This window comes from Mus caroli, chromosome X (assembly GCF_900094665.2).
Source record: "Mus caroli chromosome X, CAROLI_EIJ_v1.1, whole genome shotgun sequence".
NCBI lineage: Eukaryota > Metazoa > Chordata > Mammalia > Rodentia > Muridae > Mus > Mus caroli.
This window is the reverse complement of record NC_034589.1, coordinates 39386196-39399799: the sequence shown is the minus strand read 5'-3', so window position 1 is coordinate 39399799 and position 13604 is coordinate 39386196. Positions and strand designations below refer to the sequence as shown.

The window sequence follows — 13604 nt, the reverse complement described above, 5'->3', positions numbered from 1 at the left end:
ACACACACACACACACACACACACACACACACACACACACACACACTTACCACCACCACTACCATCAATAAAATAACTGAAATTACCTGTAATTTGCCATTAATATCTCTCAAAATCAATGTACTCAATTCCCCAATTAAAAGACACAGACCAACAGAATGGATATGAATGCAGGATCCATCCTTCTGTTGCATACAGGGAACAAAACTAACCATCAAAGAGATATTACTTGAGAGTAAGGGTTGTAACAAGTTTTTCCAAGAAAATGTACCCAAGAAGGAAGATAGTATAATTATCCTGATATCTAGCAAAACAGATTTCAAATAAAAATTAATCAAAAGAGATAGTGAAGGACATTCCATACTCATCAAATTAAAATATCCTAAGTTGATATTTCAATTCTCCACATCTATGTACCAAATGTAAGGGCAACTCCATTTGTAAAAGAAACATTACTAAAACAGTGGAAAGAGAGGCCCATTGGTCGTGCAAACTTTATATGCCTCAGTACAGGGGAACGCCAGGGTCAAGAAGTGGGAGTGGGTGGGTGCAGGAGTGTGTGGGGGAGCGTGAGGGGGACTTTTGGGATAGCATTGGAAATGTAAATGAAATAAATACCCAATAAAAAAAATAAAGTGGAATTAACCATTAAAAAAAAATCTTAATCCACATATCAACCCTCATACACTGACAGTGGGGGACTTCAATACCCAACCCTAGCAATGGACAAGTCACACAGACATAAACTAAACAGAGAAATAACAGAGCTAACACAAGCTATGAACCAAATCCAAATGGACCTAACAGATATCTACAGGACATTTTGCTCAAATACAAGGGAATATACCTTCTCTTTAGCACCTTATACAAGATTTTTTGTTTGTTTCTGTTTGTTTTTTTGGTTTTTGCCTTTTTTTTGTTTTGTTTTTTTGTTTGTTTGTTTTTTTAATTAGATATTTTCTTTATTTACATTTCAAATGCTATCTTGAAAGCTCCCTATACCCTCTCCCTGCCCTGCTCCCATACTCACCCACTCCCATTTCTTGGCCCTGGCATTCCCCTGTACTGGATAATATAGTTTGCAAGACCAAGGAGCCTCTCTTCACAAGGATAGCTGACTAGACCATCTTCTGGTTTTTTTGTTTTGTTTTTTTTTTGTTTTGTTTTGTTTTGTTTTGTTTTGTTTTGTTTTGTTTTTTGAGACAGGGTTTCTCTGTGATAACCCTGGCTATCCTGGAAATCACTCTGTAGACCAGGCTGGCAGTAAACTCAGAAATCCTCTTGCCTGTGCCTCCAAAGTTCTGAGATTAAAGGTGTACACCACCACTGCCTAGCCTCATGCAATATTTTTTAAAATGGCTCCTAAACTCAATGTTAAAGCAAGTCTTACCAGACATAAGAAAATTGAAATAATTCCATGCAACCTATAAGTCCTGAAGATATCAGCTCAGGACCTTTGGAAAATTCTACCCTCCCCTTCTGGAAGAGAAATGTCACGAAGTAGGGAGGTACCCATCCCCTCTGGAAGGGAGAGGCTTTTTATATTCCTCAGAAAGATCACAGGAGGGACCAACCATTGGCCACCAGCAGATAAGTGAAGGAATCCTTTGCTACCTCATTCCCTAAGAACCATTCAGTTTAAAAGTCACACTGTTCTGTCCATCGGATTGTGCCTAGTTGCTAATGCTGTATTCCTCCCCTGGAATCTGTATAAAGACTTGCTCAACAGGCAGCCAAGAGTCTCTGCCTCTCTGTCAGGTACAGGATGACCCCAGCATGCTGAAACAATAAACTCCTCTTCTATATACATTGTTCCCCAGCTTTACATTGTTCACTTGGGGATCCCCATTAGCTAAGTCTCATCACAATCTTTCAGTCCAACATGTCAATGGGACAAAATAACAGCCTAGCAAATGGGAAAAGATCTTTACCAGCCCTACATCTGAAAGGGGTAATGTCCAAAATTGGACATCAACAAACAAAATAACCCAATTTAAAATGAGGTACAGAACTAAACAGCAAATTCTGGACAAAGGAATCTTTGAATGGATGAGAAGCACTTAAAGAAATATTAACATCCTTAGTCAACATCAGGAAAATGCAAATCAAAATGATTCTGAGTTTCTATCTTATATCCAAGGAAACAGCCTAGATCAAAAGACCACACATCACCAGAAAAGCAAGATTAAGATTTAAAATCATATCTCATGATGCTGGTAGAGGATATTAAAAAGAGCATTAATAACTCCTTTAAAGAATTACAGGAGAACACAGCTAAACAGAAGTCCTTAAAAAGAAAACACAAAATTCCCTAAAAGAATTATAGGAAAACACAGCTAAACAGGGAGCAGCCCTTAAAGAAGAAACACAAAAATCCCTTAAAGAATTACAGGAAAACACAAACAAACTGGTGAAGGAATTGAAAAGAACCATCCAGGATCTAAAAATGGAAGTAGAAAAAAAAATAAAGAAATCACAAAGGGAGTCAATTCTGGAGATAGAAATCCTAGGAAAGAAATCAGGAGCCATAGATGCAAATATCACCAACAGAATACAAGAGATGGAAGAGAGAATCCCAGGTGCAGAAGATTGCATAGAAAACATTGACACAAAAATTAAAAAAAAAAGGAAAATGCAAAAAGATCCTAATTCAAAACATCCAGGAAATACAGGACAAAAAGAGATGACCAAATCTAAGGATAATAGGTATAGATGAGAATGAAGATTTTCAACTTAATAGGCCAGTAAATATCTTCAACAAAATTGTAGAACTTCCCTAACCTAAAGAAAGAGATGCCCATTAACTTATAAGAATCCTACAGAATTCCAAATAGACTGGACCAGAAAAGAAATCCCTCCTGACACAGGATAATCAAAATACCAAATGCAATAAAAAAAAGATGGAATATTAAAAGCAGTAAGGGAAAAATGTCAAGTAACATATCAAGGCAGACCTATCAGAATTACACCAGACTTCTCAACAGAGACTACAAAAGCTAGAATGTCCTGAGCAGATGTCATACAGACCCTAAGAAAACACAAATGCCAGACCAGGCTACTATACCCAGAAAAACTTTTAATTACCATAGATGGAGAAACCAAAGTATTCCATAACAAAACCAAATTTACACAATGTCTTTCCATGAATCCAGCACTTTAAAAGATAATAAAGGGAAAATTCCAACACAAGGAGGGAAACTATGCCCTAGAAAAAGCAAGAAAGTAATGTTTCAACAAACATAAAAGAAGATAGCCACATGAACAAACTCCCAACTCTAACAACAAAAATAACAGGAAGCAACAATTACTTTTCTTTAATTTCTCTTAACATCAATGGACTTAATTTCCCAACAAAAAGACATAGATTAACAGACTGGCTACATTAACAGGACCCAACATTTTGCTTCATACAGGAAACCTACCTGAGGTACAAAGACAGACGCTACCTCTGAGTGAAAGGCTGGAAAACAATTTTCCAAGCAAATGGTCCCAAGAAACAAGCTGGAGTAGCCACTCTAATATCGAATAAAATCAACTTCCAAACCAAAGTTATCAAAACAGACAATGAGGGACACTTCATACTCATCAAATGTAAAATCTTCCAATATGAATTCTCAGTTATGAACATCTATGCTCCAAATGCAAGGGCATCCACATTCATTAAAGAAACTTTAGTAAAGCTCAAAGCACAAATTGCAACACAAAATATATTGGGTAACTTCGACACTCCACTCTCATCAATGGACAGATCCTGAAAATAGAAACTAAAGAGAGATACAGTGAAACCTACAGAAGTTATGAAACAAATGGATTTAACAGATATCTACAGAGTATTTTATCTTAAAATAAAGGATATACCTTTTCCTCAGCACCACATGGTACCTTCTCCAAAATTGACCTTATAATCGGTCACAAAACAGGTCTCAACAGATACAAAAATATTTAAATAATCCACACATCCTTTCAGATCATTGTGGACTGAGGCTGATCTTCAATAACAACATGGTTATTAGAAAGCCCACATAAACGTGGGAGCTGAACAACACTCTACTCAATGATAATTTGGCCAAGGAAAAAATAAAGAAAGAAATTAAAGACTTTTTAGAGTTTAATGAAAATGAAGCCACAACATACCCAAACTTATGGGAGACCATGAAAGCAGTCCTAAGAGGAAAACTCTTAGCTTTGCGTGTCTCCAAAAAGAATCTGGAGCAGCTTAGCTTAACAGTATACCAAAAAGCTGTAGAACAAAAGGAAGCAAATTCTCCCAAGATGAGTAGATGTCAGGAGATAAACTCAATGCTGAATTCAACCAAGTAGAAACAAAAAGAACTATACAAAAACAAAACAAAACAACAAAACAAACAAACAAACAAAAAAAACACAACTAAACCAGAAGCTGGTTCTTTGAGAAAAATCAACAAATAAACCCATAGTCAGACTAACTAGACGATACAGGGACAGTATCCTATTAACAAAATCAGAAATTAAAAAGGAGACATAAAAATAGAAACTGAGGAAATCATAAAAAGAAAAAAAAAACATCAGATCCTAAGACAAAAGCCTATAGTCACACAAACTGGAAAACCTGGATGAAATGAACAATTTTCTAGATTGATACTAAGGTTAAATCAGGATCATATTAATGATCTAAACAATTTCATATTTCCTAAAGAAGTAGAAATGGTCATTAATTTTCTCCCAACCAAAAAAGCAGAAGACCAGATGAGTTTATTGCAGAGCTCTATCACACCTTCAAAGAAGAACTAATTCCAATACTCCTCTAACTATTCCATAAAATAGAAACAGACAGTACTCTACTCAATTTGATCTATGAATCCAAAATTACACTGATACCTAAACTACACAAAGGCCCAACAACAAAAGAGAACTTCAGACCAATTTCCCTTATGAATATTGATGCAAAAATGCTCAATAAAATTCTCCCAAATCAATATCCATCATGATCAAGTAGGCTTCATCCCAGGGATGCAGGGATGGTTTAATGTATGGAAATCCATTGTATAAACAAACTCAAAGACAAAAACCACATGATCATCTCATTAGATGCTGAGAAACATTTGACAAATCCAACACCCCTTCATGATAAAATTCATGGAAAGATCAGGAATTCAAGGCCCATATCTAAACATAATAAAAGCAATATACAGGAAACTAGTAGCCAACATCAAACTAAATGGAGAGAAACTTGCAGCAATTCCACTAAAATCAGGGACTAGACAAGGCTTCTCACTTTCTCCCTACCTATTCAATATAGTACTTGAAGTCATAGCCAGAGCAATTCGACAACAAAAGGAGGTCAAGGGGATACAAATTGGAAAGGAAGAAGTTAAAATATCACTATTTGCTGATGATATGATAGTAATCTGTAATCCTGCTTTCTGCAGCTTTAGTTCTGAATAGTCTATTGTAACCTTCAAATATTAAATGGGAATGTCAAGAAATAAACAGATCATAAGTTTAAAAACTTTATTTACTTATATATTAATATTTTCTCAAACCCACTGGGGTTTATTTTAAAGGACTTTTTATTATTATTATACTTTATATGCATGTGTTTAAGGCTGCCTAAGATGGAACACTACATGTGTGCAAGGGCCTGTGAAGGCTAGAAGAATACCCCAGAACTTGAGTTACAGGTAGTTGTGAGCTGATGTATCCATGCAGGTGAATTGAACCTGAGTCTTCTATAAAAGCAGCAAGTATTCTTAACCATTGTGACACTTTTCCAACTGAGCAATATTAAAGTTTTATGTGACTACTATTTAAATATATTGCTATAGTTGTTCTGATTCATTATTAGTCATTGTGGCCAATATATTACTGTGCTTAATTTATAAATTACATTTTATCATGGGTATGTATGCATGTATATATACGTAAAAGCAAGCTATATAGAGGGGAAATATTTTCACAGACTCAAGAATCCACCGAAAAACTAGGAGAATCTCCCTTATAGGCACAGGGGATTATGGTCAGTTTCCATTTTCTTCAGTTCTTTACTCACTGTTATTTATTCTACAGTCTCAAATTCATTTTTGGACTTACATCTTAATCAACATATTATTCACTTTTTAAAAATTTCATAATTAGGCAGTATACTTTTTCATTCTTGAATATCTTAAAATGTATTTCTGCTGTCAAAGGTGAGAGATATTTTGACTGCTCTTATAATTCTTTTGCCATTTGCCATATCCTTAAAACCCAATAGCTATTGTTTAGCTGTTTACCAGTCTCTAATGTCATGTATAATATGAAAAATAAAATGCATAATTAGTGTTTTGGATCCTGTGTTTGTGAGTGGCTTGTTTTTCTTGTTAGCTTGTTATAAGAATATCTATAGGAGTTACCATTTTTTATTCCCATTAAAAGGTTATGCATGACAGTGATATCTTGTCACCAATTTTACCTTAGTAAGTACTTTTCATATTTTTATTTGATTTCCTCTAAATCTATTGCATATTAGTTTGAAACTTAATATATATGAAATATTTTTATATATGAACATATTAGTTTGGTTATTGAATGTAATTATTATATTTTCAAAAATATTTCATGTGTTAAATTTAGGTCTTTAATTGCAAACACTTGAGTCCCTTCTGGGTCTTATACTGAGTGTGTAGGATTGGGAGAGTTATATAAATGTATCTGTTAGCATTTTCCAATCAATAATAGAAAGACATATTTTTCTTGGCTACTAAGAAAATTGCAAATATCTCTTAATAAAATTATACATTCATTTTTCCCATCATCTTACAATATTTTAGTATATAATTTATCTCCAAGTTATTTTCCCTAGTTTAATTTTCTTTTCATACCATTGCACTATTCTATGATTTATTAATATGCCATGCTATACTTCATATTTAAAACACACACATTTGCATTACAGATTTTTCTAGTGTTTTTTTTTTTTTTTTTTTTTTTTTTTTTTTTTTTTTTTTTTTTTTTTTTTTTTTTTTTTTTTTTTTTTTTTGCTTTCATTTGTCCTGATTTATTTGCACTTAAATATTTCAATTTCATCAATCATTTAAACTCTAGAGGAAATTCCTCCAAGGAAAGGAAAGTGACAATCTTATGGCAGGAGCCCTGTTGATGCTTCATTCAACTTTATTCTCTATTATTATTGTAACCTACTCAAAGGTCTTTCCCTAAATTCAATTTGTAAAGGTGGTATGACTGAATACCCTTTGGCTAGTATATCAAAATACTCCTTATACAAAACTGTTCTCTTTAGCTAATTAAGTATTTGTATGATATGGTAGATTTCAGAAGTTTATGGAAAGTTTCCAAAGTTTGGTGACAGGATGGATTCTTTAAGAAAGAAGGCTAGTTGCAAACTGTCAATTTACTGAATGTTTTATTTTTCTAGTGTACTCATTTTTTACATTTTAATGTAAATGAATTGTCTATTTCTTCCACAATACCAATCATTAACTTTTGACAATTTTACTTGAAGACCTACTCTACTATTTCTCATGCCTTCACTATGGGCAGTTCGAATCACAATTCTTGAGCTTATTTCATTGTGCAAGTAGATCTCAGTATAGAGTTGTATGATGAAGAGAAGATATTACGTTTGTCTTAAACTGCCAAATTGGCATTCAATAATATATGCATATCACAAATTCAGTGAGTATCATATATATGCCTGAATATAGTAAATGTGCTATAGACAGAGTAAAAAACAAGTTGTTTGTCATTGCCCTGAAGCTGTGAAGATCACATCTTAAAATGCAAGAATGAGGCAGAGAGAATGAATTAGAAGTACATCCCAAGGCCTGCCCCCAGAACCCAAATTCCTTCAGCAATGTTGTAACACCGGAACCTTACCAATCAGCACCATCAAACAACTGTTTAAACTCCAGAGACTAAGGGAATATTTCTTAGTCAAATCACTACAAAAGGAAATATTCAGGAGGAAAACTAAAAACAGTTCTCTGAAAATGTGGAGGTATTGAATTATTAATTGTAGAACACCTTCATGATGTCGTTTCATGTAGACATTTAAATTCAAATATGCCATAACCCATTATTTAAAAACAAAGCCAATTTTATAATTTACAAGCTTGCTAAAGCTCTATTTTTCAACCTACTGCTTCTCTATACCAATTATTTGGCTATTCTTTTTTTTTTTAGTTTCAAACAATTTTCTTGAGAAAAAAAGGTATTACTTAAAAATATTAATGTTTAAATTCAATATGGACAATATAACATAAATATCAAAATCTTATTTTGCAAGTCTCTCTCTCTCTCTCTCTCTCTCTCTCTCTATATATATATATATATATATATATATATATATATATATGATCAGAGTGAAGATTTTCATTCTTTTTAGTAGTATTGGCCAGCATGCATCTATGAAATATATGAGGACTCTTTTTCTAATTCTTGGGTCTAGTGTTACATAGCTTGATTTTCTTTTATTTAATCTGGACACACTAAAATAAATAAACAATTTATTCCTTGTGTCTGCTATACTATTACCTGAAAATATGGAATAACCTCTTAAAATATGATAAAAAATTAAGGAAGACAGTTTTTCTGTGATGAAAAGAGTAGTGAAAATTTACTTCTTTTGATAATTATTTGCTAATTTTCTTTCTTTTATTTTGCAAAAACATATTTTTCAAATGTTTGGAATTTTTGCAATGTGTACATTTCATTTCTGAAGTCTTACTATTCTATCTCCATTCCTGTCAACTTATACACCTATTTTTGCTTTATGAAAAATTATTCTTCTGGGGAATGATGGATTATCTTTGCCCAAATAAGGAAAAATGATTACTCATTAAAACATAAAATTCTTTGATAAAGCATGAATTAATATAATCAACCTATATTGCTCTGTATTTAAACTTGTGTTCCAATCCTTGTTATTTCATGTTCTAGTCAAATTGATTCTCTGGGCTTCTGTTTTCTGTTCTAGAAAAATGGTTTAAAAAGCGTTTCTACTTCACAGGAATGTGTAAAGACTAAATAAGATTCATGAGATGCACTTGATAGATAACCTGGCATACATTAAATTCTCTGAAAGCAATTTAAATATCATTATCAAAATATTTGTCAGCCTCCTTCAAAAGATCATTTGAACTATAATTATTTTTAAATAGTCTGGCATCTGCGCCATATATAACTGCATTGAATTTTGCATGGAGCTTGTTCCAGATCCCATCCTCTATTAATCTGATGGCATTCTACTTAACCCGGTTGGCGAAGCTCATATCCAGCTGGACATCTCAAAGAGAAGCTCAGATCCAGCTGGACATCTCAAAGATTCTCATCTATGAGTTTATTAAGATAGCATATGCAATTGCTGTTTCATTTTCAAGTTGTCCAAAACTGCATGGAGGAAACTTATGGTGATCTACAACTGTGGTCTAAGCTACAAAAGACTACTTAGATATGTACACAAGTAGTTTGTTTACAGTTTGAAAGTATTTTGAAAAAAAAATTCGGGTTGCAGTGAATAGACAATTTCCTAAAAGGAAATTTTGTAAAATTCTGTTAATATTTCAATAGTACGAGCTTCTGGAAGCCTTTCCTTGGATAATCTATATATACAATTATAATTATAGTTTATACTAAAAAAAAAAAGATAGAATATGCCTTTGGTCCATGCCTCCTCCCTGCAGCACAAAGCCTGCATAACATAAACTTTAACATGTCAGGTATGTTACAGTATATCTTCTCAATAGGTCAGGCCAGCACTTTAAAATATCTAGAAAATAATAATAGCTAATATCTATTGTGTATCTATTATACCCCAAAGCTTTATAAGTATTATGTTTTGAAATATCCCATGCAAATATTGGCATTGAGTGACTATTTTATTCCCACTGTATAAATAAGAAAAATGGCAAATTAGAATAATTTATCATGATCAGCTTTAGTCATTGGTAGTGCTGAAATTTTAGATTTAGGTCTCTATGCCTATAGAAAGTAAAGTTTCAACAATAGCAATGTCCTCAGAATAAGTATATTTTTATGTGTTTCCCACCCTATATTTTATACTAAAGCATTGATACATGATAAAGAATTCTCTTTTTATTTTAATTGTATTTAATCTTTTTTTTTTACATTCCAGATTTTATCCCCCTCCCAGTTCATTCTCTGAGTATTCCCCATCTCATACCTCCTTTGCAACACCCTGTTTCCAGAAGGATGTCCCCACTCCCCAAATCTGATCCCACCATACCTCTAAACTCCCTGCGACCTCCAGTCTCTTTGAGGGTTACATGCATCTTCTCTGACTGAACCCAGACCCAGCAGTCATCTGCTGTATGTGTGTTGGGGGCCTATCATGCTATCTGGTTGGTTGTTCAGTGTGTGATATTTTGCTAGTTCAGATTAACTGAGACTGCTGGTCCTCCTACAGGGTCTCCCTTCTGCTCAGCTTCTTCCAGCCTTCCCTAATTCAACAACAGGGGTCAGCTGCTTCTGTCCATTGGTTGAGTGCAAATATCTACATCTGACTCTTCCAGCTGCTCATTAGGTCTTTCAGAGTGCTGTCATGCTAGGTCCCTTTTTGTGAGTGCTCCATAGCTTCAGTAATAGTGTCAGACCTTGGGACCTCCCCTTGAGCTGGATCCCACTTTGGACCTGTTGCTGGACCTTCTTTTCTTCAGGCTTCTCTCTGTTTCTATTCCTGAAATTCTTTCAGACAGGAACAATTATGGGTCAGAGTTTTGACTGTGGGATGGCAATCCCATCCCTCACTTGATGCCCTTTCTTTCTGTTGGAGGTAGGCTCTAAAAGTTCCCTCTTCTCAATGTATGGCATTTCATCTAAGGTCCCTTCCTTTGAGTCCTGAGTGTTTCCTACTTCCCAGGTCTCTGGTGCATTCTGGAGGGTTCCTCCAACCTCATATTTCCTGAGGTTGCCTGTTTCCATTCTTTCTACTTTCCCTCAGGGTTTCAGTCCTTTTCACTCACCTAATACCAGATCAGGCTCCCCTCTCCCCTCCACTACTCACCCCCCCTGTCCATTTTCCCTCCTAGGTCCCTCTCTCCCTCCCCACTTGTCATTATTTTCTTCTCTCTGCCAAGTGGGACTGAGGGGTCCTCACTTGGGCACTTCAGCTTGTTGAACTTTTTGAGTTCTGAGGACTGTATCTTGGGTATTCTGTACTTTTTTTGGCTAATATTTTCTTAACAGAGCAAGAGATCTGGGTTTGTCAGTGTCATTGTGTGTGTTCAGTTGACGGTAGTATTCACTAGAGAGATACAAATATTAGTATATGAATAATGTCTTTTCCACACTCTGGAGGATTTCATGTTATACTATCAGTGGCATACATCATATGTATGTATATGTGTATGTATGTATATGTATGCATATATATATATATATATATATATATAAAGAGAGAGAGAGAGAGAGAGAGAGAGAGAGAGAGAGAAAGAGAGAGAGAGAGAGAGAGAGAGAGAGAGAAATTGTAACAATTTAAGTTACAGTGTAAGAAAGGTTCTATTATCAGAAAAGACACTTGAGTACTGAAAGGTGAAAAGTTATGGCAATGTGATTATCAGGAAAAGTAAATAAACACAAAACAGTTCTATACAGGTGGAATATTAACAGCAGGTTGGAAGGAGGCATCCAAATAGAAGAGAAGTCTGAGGAGGACAAAAATTAATAATTCATTTTGCCCAAATTACAGCATGTTTCTACCCTGTTATTTATTTTCATCATTTAAATTTTTCCTTCTTCCTCTCATCCTCAAAAATTAAAAACAAAAGCAAAATCATCTAAAGAAAGGGGATTTAGAAGGAGCTTAGTAAGGAAAAAGAATATGATTAAAATATGGTGTTTGAAAAATTAATAATAAATTTATTTGTGTTTAATAGATTTTCCTTTTCAACAAACACATACACAAAATATGAACTCACCATGCATATATTTTTAGATCATCATTTGTTCTATATTTATTGTTTAAATATTCTCAGAGCCAACTCTAAATTTCTGATACTTAATGTTCAAATTTATTTTCAAACTGGTCTGTAAGTCCTCTCAATTTGTTTTTGAGAAAGATTACCTTTCTTTTACCTTTGTTCCTTGTATGGAGGTCATTCTAAGTGAATTTTAATGTGTACTGAAAAAAGGGCAGCACAGCTGAAGGCTGATTGAAAATCTGATCTTCTCCCTAATGTCACAAGGACATCCTGAGACAATGACTGAGGAGCTATCCACCAGTACCCAGCTGGATTTCTGATGCTTTCATTGGCAAATACATTATCAACAGAGACATTGATTTAGAGTGAATTAAGTAACCAATTTCCATCTTCAATCCTCCAGTCCCACTTTGGCATCAAGAGATATTAACCAGTATTGTTCTAGGTGAAAACTGATTGAGTTAAGTATGGCACATGTGTGATCAAAAGGAGTCAAGATAGCATATTAATGTTCAATGACTTGTTACCATCCTTAGCCCATTAAGTTATGTTGAGAAGCTTGAACAATGACTGAATTTTTATTTCTTAGAATCATGCTGTGTTCCTGAAAGAGAAATTTTGGCTTATTGGCTTGCTATACATAAGTCTTAAGGTAAATATATGCAAGAGATTGTTGTAGGAGGAGGAGTTTGAAATTGGTGAAATGAAACATCATTGGCCTTGAAATACACTACTTTCATCTGAATAGCCAGTAAACTAAAGAAAGATGTGGTGTACTTAAACTTTCTCATTTGCAGCATGATTCTTGTTGGATGATAAAGCACAACAGAAAAGAATGTGAGAAACAAGAAGTTTACATATATCATTTTAAGATACACAGAAATGCAAATGTTGTATAATGACTATTTGCAGTGTCATTGTGCTACTTTAAATATTTGTAATGTATAGTGGTGCTAGTTGTCATTAATAAATATTTTGAATGACAAAGCTTATAAACAGAATTCTGCTTAACACATTTTTGAGTATATAATTTTGCCATGGATTGCTTTGTCTTTCTACTCAGAAATACTCATGGCACGAGCAAAATTGCATAGTATTTCACAATACACATATGTCAATTTACTTAAGCTAGTATTGTTTTCTTAGTTTACTGTTAGAAAGGCTCAGAAAGTTTGCCGTGAGGTTTTAGCTAGGTTTTAGCTAGGACTTTCTGTTTCCACTGCTATTGATTTTTCCACTACACTATACTGCCTAGAGTAAGCTGTACTACAAGTGAATAAAGCAACAAATGTTGAGAGATCTAGAAATTTTATTTCAGCTAAAGGTCTCAAAGAAAGTAGTCTTTATTTTGAAGTATAAAGGAACCTATTGATATGGGAGAATATTTAAAATATATGTTTGTTGTATCATATTTAAATTTGTGAAGTAGCTGAAAGTTTCTGAAAATAAACACATTCTAATATTTTCTTAGAAAATATTTTACAGACTATGTGGATATGAGAGTTCCTTAAAAAGAAAGGCAAATTGATTTTGGATACACCACATATGATAGTCTTTCACTGGAGATTCACAGTGCATTTAACACATAAAGGCTCATAGAATGTTTATAGAAGGTAACATATTGGAGTTTCTTACACTCAACTTTCTAATGCCCATTACATATTTGGGACATCAATATTTATTCCAAAT

The 13604-nt window shown here is 33.9% G+C and overlaps 1 long non-coding RNA gene across 1 annotated transcript in view; it reads left to right on the top strand.

The window, feature by feature from the left end:
• Positions 1-7968, top strand: part of LOC110286474 — a 12511-nt gene extending 4543 nt beyond the window's left edge. The window contains exon 2 of the long non-coding RNA XR_002377143.1: positions 7735-7968. This is a non-coding gene — a long non-coding RNA (uncharacterized LOC110286474). The remainder of the gene's footprint in view (positions 1-7734) is intronic.
• The last annotated feature ends 5636 nt before the right edge of the window (positions 7969-13604 follow it).